An 18147-nucleotide genomic window follows, 5' to 3' on the forward strand; every position below is an offset into this window, starting at 1 on the left:
CATTGTCTTTGTTGTGGCCACTACCACAAATGAGCAGGTGTTTCCATGGAGCTGCCATCAATGACACCCAAGTCTTTTCCCTGAGGTGTGTTCTAGTTGAGATGTTTCCCCCGGCACATGTCTTGGCAAAGGTTTTTTTCCCCACTCTCAGATTTTCAGTAACTAGGTGAATAGGAAACTCCCTACAGCATGGCTCTCTAGCCCGGGTTTCATTGCATTAAGGCTATGTGTACACTGGCAGATTTTTTTTGCTGAAAGTTTGGTCAATGACCAAAAAGCCTTTAATGAAAATCGTTGCTTCATGTTCACACTGTCTTTCTCTTTTGGCATAGCGCGTCCACATGTGGGGCAGTGGCAACAACAGTGAGAGCAATGCACTGTGGGTAGCTATCCCACAGTTCAGCTCTGCATCTTGTGTTGATAGGTGTTGTAGGCAGGCAAACCGGATCACAGCACATCAAAGCTCTGGGCTCAATGTCCCATGATGCATTGCTTTCCGTCCCAGCATTCCATGTGCTTCATGTGCGTCTCCAGTTTCCCGCATTTTTCAACATCCCTTGTTTTCCGCTCAGCCCACCACCTCTATCTGCAGGAATGGATCCCTAATGTGTCAGTAGCACATCGTGAATGGTAGTGGAGTCAATCTTGAAGTTCTGAAGGCAACGGGAGTCACAGTTGCCTGACGTGGTGTCTGACATGGATAACAGCAGCATTAGATTGCTTTTGGCATACACAGAACAGCTGAGCATGGTGGAACGTTGCTTTTCGGCTTGGGAAACTAGCACTCAGTGGTGGAATCGCATTGTTATGCAAATCTGGGATGATGAGCAGTGGCTGCAGAATTTTTGGATGTGAAAAGCCATCTTCCTGGAACTGTGTACTGATCTCCCACCAGCCCTGTGGCGCAAGTACACCCAAATGAGAACTGCACTCTCGGTGGAGAAGCGTGTGGCGATCGCAGTGTGGAAGCTGGTGACTCCAGTCTGCTACTGGTAGGTCAAAAGTCAGTTTGGAGTTGAGAACTCGACTGTTGGTGCTGTTGGGGGACTGTTAACAGGGCCATTAATCACATCCTGCTGCGCAGGACCGTGACACTTGGCAACGTGTGTGACATTGTGGATGGCTTTGCAGAAATGGGTTTCCGCAACTGTGTGGGGTGATAGATAGCACGCATATTCCAATTATGGCACCAGATGCCTTGCTATGGAATATATCAATCGGAAGGGGTACTTCTCCATGCTGTTGAAGGCACTCATGGATCACCATGGGTATTTCATTGACAGCAATGAGGGGTGGTCTGGAAAAGTTCACAACACATGAATTTTTAGGAACACCGGCCTTGACAGAAAACTGAAAGTGGGGACTTTTTTTCCAGACCTCAAGATCCCCGTAGGGGATATCGAAATGCCCATAGTGATCCTGGGGGACCTGGCATACCCCTTAATGCCATGACTCCTGTAGCCATACATGGGAAACCTGAATAGCAGTAAGGAACATTTCAATAATAGGCTGACTGGGGACAGGATGACCATGGAATGTGCATTTGGCAGTGTCATAAACAGATAGTTAAGGGTTAATGCCTCTTTTACCTGTAAAGGGTTAAGAAGTTCACCTAGCCTAGCTGACACCTGACCAGAGGAACCAATGGGAGGACAAGATGGTTCAAAGGGAAGGAGGAAAGTCCCCTTTGTCTGTTGAGTTTCACTTTGGACCGGAGTGGGAAAGCTCCAGAATTCAGCCTCTTATTAAGTAGTGAGTATTAGTGAAGGAAATAAAGAAGTTTATGTTTATTTCTTTGTAACCTGTCTTGTGCAATTAGAGGAATAGTCAAATTGGGTATTTTGGGTATTTTTTTTGTGTAACTAAGGGTTTGCCCAGGGGAACATCCTCTGTGTTTGGAATCTGTTGTCTGTGAGAGTAGCTGGTATGCTAATCTCTCCCAGAGGGTTTTCTTTTACCTTTCTTTTCTTTAATTAAAAGCCTTTTTCTTAATACCTGATTGATTTTTCCTTGTTTTTAGATCCAAGGGGGTTGGATCTGGATCCACCAGGAGTTGGTGGAAGGGAGGAGGGGGGATGGTTAATTTCTCCTTGTTCTAAAATCCAAGGGGTTTGGATCTGTATTCACCAGGGAATTGATGAAGAGTCTCCCAAGGCTACCCAGGGAAGGGAATTAGCACTTTGGGAGTGGTGGCAGCGGACCAGATCTAAGCTGGTAGTTAAGCTTAGAAGTTTTCATGCAGGCCCCCACATTTGTACCCTAAAGTTCAAAGTGGGGATACAGCCTTGACATGGTGAGCAGCGGTGAGGGATTTTTTTAGGAACCAAAAGCCAGATTTTTTTCCCCTCCTTTGAGATGCTGGGGAAGCAGTGAAGGAGAGATATCCTGAAGGCAAACAGATAAGAGCTTCTAACAGAGGGCTTTTTGTTAGGAGGGAAGCTCCAGCTGTGAGCACTGGAGGGTCATTAACATTGCCAAGACAAGTCACAAAAGCCTGTTTTACTTGTTTTTTTTTAAGAGTCACATTACAGTAACCAAAGATTCCAAGCTGTTTCCTTCCCCTCCCCCCCCCCCCCGCCCCAGATAGCTAAGGTAGACCAGGGGGGAAATGACCAGGGGGGAATTGTCAGGCAAAGAAAAAAGAACTTTGCAACAGGACCTAGAATTAGCCAAATTCCAGGCTGAGGAGAATGAAAAGAAACATAACAGACAGATGGCCAGGGCTGAGGCTGCACACAAAAGAGCTATGGAGGAAAAACAAAAAGAGATGGAACTAAGGCAAAAAGAGATGGAGCTGAAAGAAAAAGAGATGGAGCAAAAACAAAAAGAGATGGAGGAGAGGGAAAAAGAGAGGAAGCATGAACTGGAATTAGCAAGGGCTAGGCAGAATAATCGAGCCAACCCTAGCAACCCCTCTCCAGGTACCGCTTCCCATCCCAGAAAATTCCCCACCTACAAGGCAGGCAATGATACTGAGGCCTTCTTAGAAAATTTTGAAAGGGCCTGCCTTGGGTACAGCATCACTACAGACCAGTACATGGTAGAGCTGAGGCCGCAGCTCAGTGGACCCTTAGCAGAGGTGGCGGCTGAAATGCCTAAGGAACACATGAACAGTTATGAACTTTTTAAAAACAAGGTCAGAATCAGAATGGGGCTAACACCCGAGCATGCCCGTCGGCGGTTCAGAGCCCTAAGGAGGAAACCAGACGTGTCATTTACCCGACATGCCTACCACATTGGGAAAAATTGGGATGTCTGGATATCAGGAGCAAATGTTAAATCTACAGAAGAGTTGCCCTTCCTAATGCAAATGGAGCAGTTTTTAGAGGGTGTTCCTGAGGAAATAGAAAGGTACATCCTAGATGGGAAGCCCAAAACTGTAACCGAGGTGGGGGAGATTGGAGCCAAATGGGTGAAGGTGGCAGAAAAGAAAAAAACTAGTAGCAGTTGGAGCGAATATCAGAAGGGGCAACCCGAAACAAAACCTTACCACCGGGGACAACCCAAGGCCCCACCTACATCCCAAGGGAAACCCCAAACACCTTCTCACCCCACCACACCAGTCCCCACCAACCAACATCGCCCCGGTGATACCTTAGCAGGGCGATGTTTTAAATGTAATGAACTGGGACATATAAAGGCTCACTGCCCCAAGAACCCCAACCGATTACAGTTCATTACACCCCAATCACACCAAAGATCCCCAGGCCCCGATGCCTCTCTCATACCCTCGGAGTGAAGGGAAACCTTGAGAGTGGGCGGAAAGAAGGTTATCGCGTGGAGGGACACTGGGGCACAAGTGTCGACTATCCACCAATCCCTAGTGGACCCCAAACTCATCAACCCAGAGGCTCCAGTGACAATTCAACCCTTCATGTCACAGTCTGTAACCTTGCCTACAGCAAAATTGCATGTCCAGTACAAAGCTGGTCAGGAATGTGGACTTTTGCAGTCTATGACAATTATCCCATCCCCATGCTGCTGGGGGAAGACTTGGCCAACCATGTGAAGCTAGCCAAGAGGGTGGGAATAGTAAGCCCGCAGCCAGGCTAAGCAAGCTTTCACCCCCATCCCTGTTCCTGAGCCGTCCCCCAGGGCCCCATCTGGGTTACCAGAGACCCAGCCAAAGGTGGTGGAACCAGATCCCCTGACAACGACTGCAACAGCCGTAGTGGATCCAATCCCAGAGACCCAGCCAAAGCCAGTCCCAGAACCGGAACTGGCAACGCAACCAGCACCAGAACCATTGCCAGCACTGAGTCCAGTGCTTGCAAACCCGTCTACCACTCCAACGCCAGAGGGCACTAGCGAGCCTGAACTGGCAGAAGCAGCAGATAACCCTACCCAAGAGGCTCAGCCACAGCCTGAAATACAACATAGTGCACCAGCGGACAGCGTTTCACAGTCAACGAAAACAGCCCCAGCACCTGCATCGCTTCCAGAGGGACCAAGCCCAAGTCCACAGTCCAAGGAGGAATTGATGTCTCCAGCATGAAGGGAACAGTTCCAGGCCAAGCAGGAAGCAGATGACAACCTTCAGAAAGCTTGGGCAGTGGCACGGAGCACCCCACCACCTCTCAGCTCTTCTAACCGATCCCGGTTTGTGGTAGAACAAGGACTTTTATACAAGGAGACTCTTTCTGGTGGGCACCAGGAAGACTGGCATCCTCAAAGACAGTTGGTAGTTCCCACTAAGTATCGGGTAAAGCTCTTGAGCTTAGCCCATGATCATCCCAGTGGCCATTCTGGGGTGAACAGAACCAAAGACCGGTTGGGGAAATCCTTCCACTGGGAGGGAATGGGCAAGGACGTTGCTAATTATGTCCGGTCTTGTGAGGTGTGCCAATGAGTGGGAAAGCCCCAAGACCAGGTCAAAGCCCCTCTCCAGCCACTACCCATAATTGAGGTCCCATTTCAGCGAGTAGCTGTGGATATTCTGGGTCCTTTCCCAAAGAAGACACCCAGAGGAAAGCAGTACATACTGACTTTCATGGATTTTGCTACCCGATGGCCGGAAGCAGTAGCTCTAAGCAACACCAGGGCTAAAAGTGTGTGCCAGGCATTAGCAGACATTTTTGCCAGGGTAGGTTGGCCCTCCGACATCCTTACAGATTCGGGAACTAATTTCCTGGCAGGGACCATGAAAAACCTGTGGGAAGCTCATGGGGTGAATCACTTGGTTGCCACCCCTTACCACCAACAAACCAATGGCCTGGTGGAGAGGTTTAATGGAACTTTGGGGGCCATGATACGTAAATTCGTAAATGAACACTCCAATGATTGGGACCTAGTGTTGCAGCAGTTGCTTTTTGCCTACAGGGCTGTATCACATCCCAGTTTAGGGTTTTCACCATTTGAACTTGTGTATGGCCGCGAGGTTAAAGGGCCATTACAGTTGGTGAAGCAGCAATGGGAGGGGTTTACGCCTTCTCCAGGAACTAACATTCTAGACTTTGTAAGCAACCTACAAAGCACCCTCCGACACTCTTTAGCCCTTGCTAAAGAAAACCTAAAGGATGCTCAGGAAGAGCAAAAGGCCTGGTATGATAAACATTCCAGAGAATGGTCCTTCAAAGTAGGAGACCAAGTCATGGTCTTAAAGGCGCTCCAGGCCCATAAAATGGAAGCGTCGTGGGAAGGACCATTCACGGTCCAGGAGCGCCTAGGAGCTGTTAACTATCTCATAGCATCCCCCACCTCCAACATAAAGCCTAAAATATACCATGTTAATTCTCTTAAACCCTTTTATTCCAGAGAATTAAAGGTTTTCCAGTTTACAGCCCAGGAGACAGATGACGCGGAGTGGCCTGAAGGTGTCTACTACAAAGGAAAAAGTGACGGTGGTGTGGAAGAGGTGAACCTCTCCACAACCCTTGGACGTTTGCAGTGGCAGCAGATCAAGGAGCTGTGCACTAGCTTTGCGCCAATGTTCACAGCCACCCCAGGATGGACCGAACGGGCATACCACTCCATTGACACATGTAATGCTCACCCAATTAGAACCCCACCCTTCCGGGAGTCACCTCATGCCCAAACTGCTATAAAAAGGGAGATCCAGGACATGCTACAGATGGGTATAATCCACCCCTCTAAGAGTGCATGGGCATCTCCAGTGGTTCTAGTTCCCAAACCAGATGGGGAAATACGCTTTTGCATGGACTACCGTAAGCTAAATGCTGTAACTCGTCCTGACAACTATCCAATGCCACGCACAGATGAGCTATTGGAGAAATTGGGACATGCCCAATTCATCTCTACCTTAGACTTAACCAAGGGGTACTGGCAAGTACCACTAGATGAACCCACCAAGGAAAGGTCAGCCTTTGTCACCCAGGCAGGGGTGTATGAATTCAATGTACTCCCTTTCGCGTTGCGAAATGCACCCGCCACCTTCCAAAGACTTGTAGATGGTCTCCTAGCGGGATTGGGAGAATCTGCAGTTGCCTACCTCGATGATGTGGCCATTTTTTCTGAGTCATGGGCAGAACACCTGGAGCACCTGGAAAAAGTCTTCGAGCGCATCAGGCAGGCAGGACTAACTGTTAAGGCTAAAAAGTGTCAAATAGGCCAAAACAGAGTGACTTACCTGGGGCACCAGGTGGGTCAAGGAACTATAAATCCCCTACACGCCAAAGTGGATGCTATCCAAAAGTGGCCGGTTCCAAAGTCAAAGAAACAGGTCCAATCCTTCTTAGGCTTGGCCGGATATTATAGGCGATTTGTACCCCACTACAGCCAAATCACCGCCCCACTGACAGACCTAACCAGAAAGAAACAGCCAAATGCAGTTCAGTGGACTAATGAGTGTCAAAAGGCCTTTAACCAGCTTAAGGTGACACTCATGTCTGACCCTGTGCTAAGGGCTCCAGACTTTGACAAACCATTCCTAGTAACCACAGATGCATCCGAGCGTGGTGTGGGAGCAGTTTTAATGCAGGAACGACCGGATCAAGAATTCCATCCTGTCGTGTTTCTCAGCAAGAAACTGTCTGAGAGGGAAAGCCACTGGTCAATCAGCGAAAAAGAATGCTACGCCATTGTGTACGCCCTGGAAAAGCTACGCCCATATGTTTGGGGACGGCGTTTCCAACTACAAACCGACCATGCTGCGCTAACGTGGCTTCATACCGCCAAGGGAAAAAACAAAAAACATCTTTGGTGGAGTTTATCTCTTCAAGATTTTGACTTTGAAATTCAACACATTTCAGGGGCTTCTAACAAAGTGGCTGATGCACTCTCCCGTGAAAGTTTCCCAGAATCAACTGGTTAAAATCGTCCTTGAAATGTGAAAAATCGTGTAGTTTTTACCTAAGTAGTAGTATATGTAAGGGTGCATGTGTTTTATTAATCTGTTTATTCTAAAGTTTAGAAAGAAATCACAGCCAGTGCGGTCCAACACTGTCTGAGATTTGGGGGGCGTGTCATAAACAGATAGTTAAGGGTTAATGCCTCTTTTACCTGTAAAGGGTTAAGAAGTTCACCTAGCCTAGCTGACACCTGACCAGAGGAACCAATGGGAGGACAAGATGGTTCAAAGGGAAGGAGGAAAGTCCCCTTTGTCTGTTGAGTTTCACTTTGGACCGGAGTGAGAAAGCTCCAGAATTCAGCCTCTTATTAAGTAGTGAGTATTAGTGAAGGAAATAAAGAGGTTTATGTTTATTTCTTTGTAACCTGTCTTGTGCAATTAGAGGAATAGTCAAATTGGGTATTTTGGGTAATTTTTTTTGTGTAACTAAGGGTTTGCCCAGGGGAACATCCTCTATGTTTGGAATCTGTTGTCTGTGAGAGTAGCTGGTATGCTAATCTCTCCCAGAGGGTTTTCTTTTACCTTTCTTTTCTTTAATTAAAAGCCTTTTTCTTAATACCTGATTGATTTTTCCTTGTTTTTAGATCCAAGGGGGTTGGATCTGGATCCACCAGGAGTTGGTGGGAGGAAGGAGGGGGGATGGTTAATTTCTCCTTGTTCTAAGATCCAAGGGGTTTGGATCTGTATTCACCAGGGAATTGGTGAAGAGTCTCCCAAGGCTACCCAGGGAAGGGAATTAGCACTTTGGGAGTGGTGGCAGCGGACCAGATCTAAGCTGGTAGTTAAGCTTAGAAGTTTCATGCAGGCCCCCACATTTGTACCCTAAAGTTCAGAGTGGGGAAGCAGCCTTGACAGGCAGATTAAAGGCGTGCTGGTGATGCCTTTAGGACAGGTTAGACCGCATTTGGGAAAATATTCCCATGATCGTAGGCGTGTGTTGCACGTCGCATAATATTTGTGAAGGAAAGGGCGAAAAGTTTGTTCAGTGGTGAACTACTGAGACAGAACACTTGGCTGCTGATTTTGAGCAGCTAGATACCAAGGCTATTAGAGGGGTACAATGGGGGGCAATTCGAATCAGGGAGGCTTTGTGTTTTTAAAATGAGAATGAGTAATGTTTGTTGCTATGCTTGGGTTTGAAATGCATAATGAAGTCCAGTTCTGGTAGGTTAGGAAGCAGTTGTGATTGTTCAGGCCCAGGGTTCAATGTAAGGAAATGATAAAACTGCCTGCTTGTTTGCTGTTGCCATCTGCTATCATAACTTCAACGGAAACAAATAAAGAGTGCTTATTATTCAAATAACTTTGCTCTTATTGCCAAAAAACCCACAATACCATGCACACACACACAGCTGAGCGTAAGTCCAGCTTTCATTTGAAAAGGTGTCTGTGGAGAAGTCCCAGAAATCGGAAAGGAATGTGCAGGTGGAGTTTGGGGGAGGACATGGGAAAGAGTTCTGAATGTGCTGAAGGGGAGGGAGGACACCCATCTGCTCAGTCTGGGGCATCAGGAGGGACTGCAGCATGTTGGTTTGCCGCTCCAAAACTTTTACCAGCCTCTCCATTGCATCCCTAGTGCATGCCTCATTTTCTTTTCTTTCCTGCTTGTCACTTTCCCTCCACTGCCTGCATTCTGTCTTGTCTGCATCAGACTACTGCAGCACCTCCCAGAAAATATCTTCCTTGCTCCATCTTGGTCGCTTTCTTATCCGGCGGAGACACTCGGCTGGAGTGGAGGGGGTGCCTCCTTTCAAGGACATATCTGGTGAAGCACAAGTAACAATAAACAGAAGCATTATTGTTAAGTACATGTGCAGCATTGAAAGGCTACATTAAAATACACTGCTGGTAACACACCTATCACTTTCCTGCTGACCCTTGACAAGCACACATGGAACACTACAAGCCTGGTGAGTGTTCCCAGGGATGGGTGACGTTGTGCACGGAGAAAATCAATGTGAAAGGGGTCGTGGGTCATTTCTCGGGGGACAATACTCTTAAGTTTCTCACCCTTTTCCACAGGCAGGGGACATTGTGGCAGATATCTCTCTCCTGAGGGTTAGCAAGGAAGGAAGGGTGCATCTACGATATGCTTGCGGTTTCCGCCCCGGTCCCTATGCTGCTCGCCTGTGTGCTGCTTTGGTCCTTGCCCAAGTAATTGCAGAACAGTGTGAGAGAGTGTCCCTCAATGGGGGAAGGAACAAAGCATCTCTGCCAAGGAACCTCCAGCAGAGGATTGTGGAGTACCTGCAGGAAGGTTTCCTAGAGATCTCTCTGGAGGATTCCAGTGAAATCTCGGTGTGCATCAACACCCTGTTCTGACATACTGCCTAGCTGCACGGGGAAAAGCCCAGCACACAAAAACACAGCCAGCCTTGTACATTTCTCTGCCCTCCACCCACCTCTGCACTTCACAAAGCAAAACCACTTACCAGGGGGCTCCTCTCCTGCTCCTGGCTCACCTGATAGTGACTGCCGAGACTGGCTGGACACCTCCAGAGTGGAGAACAGCTCCTGACTGGACGCAGCACTGGGCAACCCTAGCATGGGCTCCACATCTTCTAATGCCTCCACCTCTTCATCGATGACTTCCTCCTCTGGGTTAGGTCCAGTTTCCATTGGCTCCAGCCCCACCGAAGTAGCCACACGGCATTTGGTGGTGGAAGTTGAGTCGCCGCCAAGGATATCATCCAACTCCTTATAAAAATGGCAGGTCTGGGATGCAGCTCCAGAGTGACCATTTGCCTCCCTGTGTCATTTGCCTTCTGGTATGCATGCCACAGCTCCTTCCCCTTTGCTCTGCACTGCAGCATGTCCCGATCATAGCCCCTTTCCCGAAAGCTGCAAGAAATCTTCCCATAGGTATTGAAATTCCTACTGCTGGAGCACAGCTGGGACTGCACAGCCTCCTTCCCCAAATACTGAGCAGATCCAGCAGTTCCACAGTGGTCCTGGGCCTTTAAAGGGGGAGGAGTGGAAAGTATTTACCTGGATGCAGGGCAGAAGAGTTGAAAGTCCTGACCAGAGTGGCTAGGATGGGCATTGTGGGATGCCTTCCAGAGGCCAATTACAGTGATGAAATCAATCACAGTGTCAACACTGGCACATCGGCGACAAAGCTTTTGTGTAAAAAGCCTTACAAGTCTCGTCAATGTGCCTTTATTACGTCACTGAAACTGAGGAGTTCCGTCATCAAAAGTGGCTTTGTAGTGTTTACACCGCCACTATTTCTTCACCAAAAGCTGCTTTTAGGCGAAAAAATGTGGCACTGTAGACAAGACCTAAGGAACAATGAGGGATAACCAGTATTCTCTTGTGTTTCCTGCTGGATGTGTAGGAATTATTGACGAAGGAAGCACCATAAAATATGGAATTACATTAGTAGGGTCAGTTGTTCATAATTCATTTATCTGAATAATGAAAATGTCATTTTTCAGTGTGTGAAGAGTGACCAATCTGCTTCATCCATGAGAACAGCCTCCAGTTGTGCATGTAGTGTCTCATATTAACATTGTCTCTCCATCCAGGTGTTTGTCCTGCGAACATCTCCCTAGACCCTGGGCACATACAGGAAGTCAGGGGAACATACGATACGTGCAGGAAACACTGTTCTGCCTCAGTGTTGGACACCTTCTCCCCTTCACCATGTCAGAATCCAACTCAACCGACTTCACCAACCCCTCCACCTTCATCCTGCTGGGCATTCCTGGCCTGGAGGCAGCATATTGTCTGGATCTCCATCCCCTTCTGCGCAATCTATGCCATAGCCATCTTGGGGAACTTCACCATCCTGTTCATCGTAAAGACAGAGCCAAGCCTCCATGTGCCCATGTACTATTTCCTATGCATGCTGGCCATCACTGACCTGGTCCTGTCTACATCCATCCTACCCAAAATGCTGAGCATCTTCTGGTTCAATTCCAGGGAGATCAATTTCATTGCATGCCTCACCCAGCTGTACTTCAGTCTCAGCTTCTCCATAATGGAGTCTGGGATCCTCGTGGCCATGGCTTTTGATCGCTATATGGCCATCTGCGATCCCCTGAGACATTCCAGCACTCTGACAAACCCCATCGTGGCCAAAATTGGCCTGGCTCTGGTGCTGCGTGGCACCATACTCACACTACCCTATCCCTTCCTGGCGAGGAGTTGGCCATATTGCAGAACGAACATCATTCCCCACACGTACTGTGAGCACATAGCTGTCGTGAAGCTGGCCTGCGCCGACATCAGCCTCAGTAGTTACTACGGCCTCTCTGTGGCATTCTTCGTAATTGGTCTGGATGTGTTTTTTATCGCCGTGTCCTATACCCAGATCCTCAGGGCCATCTTCAGCCTCCCAACAAAGGACGCCCGGCTCAAGACTGTTGGGACCTGCGGGTCCCACCTCTGTGTCATCTTAGCCTCTTACATCCCAGCTCTCTTCTCCTTCCTCACTCACCGGTTTGGGCACAATGTGGCCCTGAACCTCCACGTTCTCATGGCCAACGTGTACCTCCTGGTGCCCCCAATGCTAAACCCCATCATCTACGGGGCGAGAACCCAACAGATCCGGGATAGGCTGCTCCAGCCCTTTACTCATAAAGGAACCTAAAGTTTTCTGCTTGTGCTCTGGCTCTCAGACCGAGCTCCATGCGGGCTCTCTTCCCTGAATCACTGACTGGCCAATCAAAGAGACATTAAACCCTTTCCTGACCTTACTGTGGTGTGTCAGCGTCACAAACTGCGGAATCTGCCTATGTACAACTCATAGGGTTGCCACCTTTCTAATTGCTGGTTACTGGAAGCCTCAGGCCCCACCTCTCTTCCCTGCCTCTTCCCCCAGGTTCCACCCTGGCTCTGCCTCTTCCCTTCAATGCCCCGCCCCCACTCGCTCCTCTCCTCTCCACCCCCTGTCACTCTCTGGTTCATCCCTGTGATACTCTGCACCTCAAAGCACCCCATATTTACCCTGGTGATGTCATTATAGTATGTTTTGTACAAAGTAGGCCCTGTGAGGTATCATTCTAAAAGTCTTAATCTGCTAAACACTGATATCCCCTTGGGTTATATGCGCTCTCATTGTATGTGAAGCTATGAAATCTTGCTATGTGTGAGTTACTAAAGTGTGATGTGAGGCTGCAAACACCCAAAACCAGCCTTTCAGGTATGTCAAAGGAGTAGCCAGACAGTGTGAATTGCTGTCATCAACACCCATCCAGGGAAGAATCCACTAGCACAGGAACTCTGCATAAGAAAGCCTCCTCGGAGGGAGCACAGAGACAATGGAGAATGTTTGGCCAATGGGCCCCCCCCCCCCACTTCATATACATAGACTTTCCAGCAAGCTGGAAGAAACTATAAAAGATGGGGAGTGACATCATCTCTTGTCTTCGGTCCCCCACAACTCAACACCTTCAAGAAGCTCTGAAAGGCAAAGGACTTTGAATGGGGGAGAGGAGTCCAGACTGCAATGGAGACACAGCCTGTGCCTAAAGAATCTGTAAGCCTCCTTGTATGATTGGTCAGGGTGAGATAGTGCTGATTCAAATCCTATTTAATGTGTACAAGTCTTAGATTGCAAGTTTGTTTGCTTTCCAACATAACCTTCTTTGATCTGTTTGTTATCACTTATAATCACGTAACATCTATCCTTCTGTAGTTAATAAACCAGATATATGTTTTATCTTAATCAGTGCCTTTTTGAGTGAAATGTTTGGGACTCTTAGCTCCGTTAGCAAAGGCTGATCTTCCCCCATGAGCGTGTGCTGTACACATTCCTCTGCAGTGCAACATGGTTTAATTCTGGGTTTATGCTCCTGCAGGGATGCAAAGCTGGGGAGCTGGGAAATTGGCTGGTGCCTCCATTGTTGGTCCATGAGTGGTTTAGGTAAAGCACTCAGGTAACTTAGTGGGGTGTGTGGCACTACCTGCTGTCGTGTTGGGTGATAACTGGTCCTGGAGGGGCTGACTGTGGGTCACCAGGAGAGCAGGGGGAGAGGCCAACCCAGCTGAATGGTTTGGAGGCACAGCGGTTCCAACAGCTACCAGGCTTCACCCTGGGGGTACATCCCGTCACAATCTCCACTTTCCATCCAGCCCCCCCAGCTCGGTTCCCTCTACTCCCAGGCTGGGACGAGAGCTGCTGCAGCCTGACAAGGAGCCTGTCTGCAGTTAGGAGGTGGCCCCGGTTAATGATTCAATGTCTCCCTCTGCCCTGCAGTAACCGAACATCATTATACATAGAGATATGAATAGCGTTCTTACGTCAGTTTCATGGAAGAGACGGTGAGCTTTAGAGTTGCAAAGAGTTCTTTCAGAATTAATCCTTAGGTTGTAGTCCAATGTCCAATATCAGGGTGATCCAGAATGGAACTGGAGACCTTGGTATTGAGCTTCCCCTGTTGAAGCTTTAGCAGAATTGAGATGACCGGATCAGGATCCAAGTATTCTTTTATAGACCAATGGAAGGCTATGAAAATAATGAAGAATAGTTGTTTCAAAGGGAAGTAGAGACAATGAAGTTATTACACCTACGTGTAATTTAAATGTTAATATTTTCTTTTGATCTTTGAATCAACAGATATACAACCAGACAGGAACCATCTGTTTACATGGTTAACATCTAACAAGATATAAGTAAACACATACAATTGGCATTACCTCTAATTCTCTAACAATACAGGTTTGCATTTCAAAGCTCTAGTCCACTTCCCATTTATGTTGCTATTTATGAGGAATAGATCTAATTACCATTTATATACTTCTCTAATATGTCTTTAAAGGTTGAATTAAGTCAGTTAGCCTTCTAGTTGCATAACCCTTTCTGAGCCTGTGTCACACCTATTAACTCACGTTTGATTGTATGAACCATCTGTATCCTTATGTCTTTGGGCTTTTACTGTACTCTTCGCTCAGGCTCCTTGTGCTCAGAGGCAGGAGGCTAGGGCGGAGGCATCTATCTATAAATACGTTGGTCATTAAAGACTATCAGCCCTAACAAGTTCTCGCCCGGAGAGAAGAAAGGAGTTACTGCATTCTAGATAAAACCATTTTTCTCCCGCTTCTCTGCTGTGGGGTGGGCTTGGAAGGAATGGAATCTCCCCAGAAGAGGGAACAGAGAGAGGAGGGGTTGGTCCAGCCCTTTAAAAACACAGAGACTGGATGAGACAGAAGAAGCTGGAGCAGGAGAGAGGCACAAGTGCGGCAGAGGGGATGCTTTGGTTGTAGAGCTGTGGCTGCAGTAGAGAGACACACTCCAGATGGAGGAGAAGCCAGGAATTACAGGAGATGGCCCCTGGACAATTTAGAGGTCTCTGACCAAATCCCAAAGAACACTCCAGGGCAATGAGGACACTGAAGCAGGGAATGGTGGGCAGGTGTTGTATTGTGTTTTAACTGGATCTGGGTATCTCTTGTGCTCTCTAAAGTAGAGGAATTGGTTTAGCAACCCCTTTTGCAAGGCCCAGGTCTGTTTGCTTTAACAATCCTGTGCCCAAAAAGAGAGAAATTGGAAACTGAGTGTGCCCAAGGAGCAGCTCTCGGTAGTGTGCGTTGAAGCAATTGGAGAGTCTGGGGAACCAAGCCAAAACTAGTCCCAGGTCCCTGGCGCTTGGCGTGCATATCTCTGCTCCCAGAGCAAGGTGCTAGAATAGAAGCTGCACCCCGAGAGTGGGCCTAGAAAACCAGACCTAGAGTAGGGCCTGAACCCTGCTCCAACTCAAAAACACATGGGTCCAGTGTGTGGGACCCAAACACAGCTGCCTGGCAGGTGTCCGGGAACGGGAGCTTGAGTGGGGCTGGGAGTCCCTGTTCTACTGGATTTCATCCCATCCCTCTCTCCCTCTCCATGCATTTTGGTTCCTTTTCTCTCCTTTCCCTTCTAACTCCCTACACACACACATATGCCTCCCTCTCTCTACCACTTCTAGTGTGCATCCCACCCTAGGTGCAAGTTACAAAGACTCCACTTCAGTGGCAATTGCAAGTGTAGCACTGTGAACCACTGTAGCTGAGCAGTGATCTGCTGGGCAAGAAGCGGTGCGCATTAGTCTGGTTATTAATCCAGATAAGTCCCTGGCCATTACCTTTAAGTTGCCTGCAACTGCATACTGCAACCAGCTCAGTATTAACCTGTCTAGAGGGATTGCTGGGCAGACGGTAGCTACATAGATAGGGCTGGAGGCTGCTTGAAAGATATTGGAGCTCCGGTCGTACAGCACAGCCCTTGGGGGGATGTCATGGCTGCAGACTGCTACAAAGCTGCAGATCTATAGAACAATGGGTCCCCCATCTCCAGTGGAGGGAAGCAAAATGTGGGAGACTGAGAAAGGCTGAGGAACTCTGGGCTGATGTTTTCAATGCTCGTGGTCTCCAGCAGTTTCTCCGTATTGAGATCAGCAGCACAAGATCAGGAGTGAGGATATATTGAACCCACAACCGTCCCCATCAGCTGTGTCAGTTTTTGGCAGCTTTCTTGTTGGGAACACATTGCTAGAGTGAAAGACCAGCAAATTCTGAAGTGGGCACACTGATGAATTCCACGATATAGCCAGTGATCACCTGGCTGCCAAAAGCTTTCGTGGCACAACAGACCAGCTGCTGCGTGAATATGCAGCCTGACCCCCTTAAACACCTTCCCAAAGATGAATCCGGGCAGTGCTCGGTTTGCAAGGAGGATACGTTCCTTTTGGGATTTGCCATGAAGATGATGATGATGCCTGATGGGACGAACGGCTCCCCAGATACTGTGGCAAAAGGTCTGTTGATCCAGTAATGTGTGTGAGGCTGAGGTCTGACAAACAGAAAGTGCAGGTGACACTCGCTGAACAAGGAAAGTGAGAGGGACATTTTCAGGGGGTCACATATTGCATGTGTGTTGGGTAGCGGGGAAAACACTCTTCCAATTGCCTTTACTCTGTACATTAGCTTCCTTTTCTCCTGTGGTACAGACCAGAATGTAGTCTTTTTCAGGACACGGATGTATGTCCTCGATAAAAATACAAAATTAGATCTCAGAGAGCTCTGGTTTGATAGATATTTTGCTGTGACAAGCTGTACCCCAAAACAACACCCTGGCACCCCCATATTCATCACTTTTATATAGTTGCCACAGATCTTGCACAAACGATGTCATGTGAGATGTGAATGGAAAAGCTACGGTTTGCTGAACATGATTATCCTATTTGTACACATGTCTCATTTTTCTATCTGAAGTTATGAATATTGACTATGTACCTGTATTTCAATTGTGTTTGCTTCTGTGGTAACTCCCACAAGGTAGTTTACATCCAGTCGAGCCAGCACTTTGTGAATGGAGTATTCATGCTGATGGCCCATCAATGAGCACAATGGGCCATGGGAGAAGCTTATCCCCACCAGATGGACTTTCCTCTAGACGGTGTAGCCAGAATATGGGTAATGGCCCCTGCTATGACTCACTAAACCACTCAAGGGCATGTGACCAGCTCATGTGACACCGGACTCCATCTTGTGCCTGTACTTTCCCACTGGCTGAGCTGTGGGCTTTGTTTGTGACAATGAAGTTCCCTGCACCTGGCAGAAGTTATAAAAATGGGAGGTGACATCATCACTTGGCCTCACTCCCCCCACAACTCAACACCTCAAAATACGGCTAGAGGAAAAAGATTTTGACTGGGGAGCTGGTCCCCATCTGGAAAGGAGAAATCCCGCCCCGTGAATGGAAGATTGGTGAACTGTTTGTACCATCAGTGAGATACTGCTTGATTCACACCCTGTCTACTTTATAGAACTCAGATTGTGATTTTGCTTTATTTCTTAAGTAATCTACTTTGATCTGTACACTTATTACTTATAATCACTTAAAATCTATCCTTCTGTCATTTTTACCTAATATAGTGTGTTGTTTGAAATGCAAAAGGGAAATCTGCTCAAGAAGAGAGGCTGGTGCATTCTCCTCTCCACATTGAGGGAGGGACGGACTGGGTAATAAACTTACTCTGGTCAGGCTTCTGGCCAAGGCAAGACGGTACAGCTCTGGGCTCATAGGCTGGGGAGCTGGGGGGAATTGGCTGGAGCCTCTCTATTGTTGGTTCATGAGTGGCTGGCGAAAACATTCATAGAACTCAGCCGGGTGTGTCCCTGCCTGTGAATCTTTGTGTGAGTGCAGACCTGGAGGCGTCTGCAACTTTTCACATAATCACAGTGTGAAAGGGGTTTCAGATTAGTGTGCCAAAGGGCTCCGCAGTACCCCAGTTCCAGGTTGCACTCCGGTCAAAATTATGGATGAGATGGCTTCTCTAGATGAAGATTTTGAGCAGACACAAGCCTCTATTGTAAATAAACTACAGACAGAGGGGTTTACACTTAGTGAGAAGCATGGTCACATTTTACCCCATTCCTCTAATCCCCAACCCTACTAATCCCCACCTGTCACTTATCGTACTAGGTTTGTAAAACTAGCCTCTGCACAACTAGGCATGAAGCACTTAAAGGCTGTCAGCATTAATGGCAGGTAACACCTTGTGTCGGAAGATAAAGGGGCAGAAATTTCTGTCGTTAGGAGGAGTATAGTAGAACAAGGTGACCTACTGACAGGACAGATGTCAGAGCTTTTATTATTTGGCGGTTACAAAATCCTTTTGCCTTTGGCTAAAGTGCACATAGAAACTGAGGGTTTGGAAGCTGTATGATCAGTGGGGGTAGTAGAAGATAACCCTATTGATATGCTAATTGGCAATGATTTCTTCCGTATTGCTCAGACTGTTAAAGTGTCCATCTGCAGCAAGAAGGAGCGTTCTGCTGGGACCTCAGAGGGAAAGGGGAAAGTCCCAGGAACTGCTGAAGGAATGAGAGAGTCTCCTTGATTCCCCTGCAGCAGT

The 18147-nt window shown here is 47.9% G+C and overlaps 1 pseudogene; it reads left to right on the top strand.

Annotated features, from left to right (window-relative positions):
* The first annotated feature begins 10951 nt into the window (after window positions 1–10951).
* On the top strand, window positions 10952–11900 carry LOC135873073 (olfactory receptor 52R1-like; annotated as a pseudogene).
* The last annotated feature ends 6247 nt before the right edge of the window (window positions 11901–18147 follow it).

This window comes from Emys orbicularis, chromosome 1 (assembly GCF_028017835.1).
Source record: "Emys orbicularis isolate rEmyOrb1 chromosome 1, rEmyOrb1.hap1, whole genome shotgun sequence".
NCBI classification, from domain to species: domain Eukaryota; kingdom Metazoa; phylum Chordata; order Testudines; family Emydidae; genus Emys; species Emys orbicularis.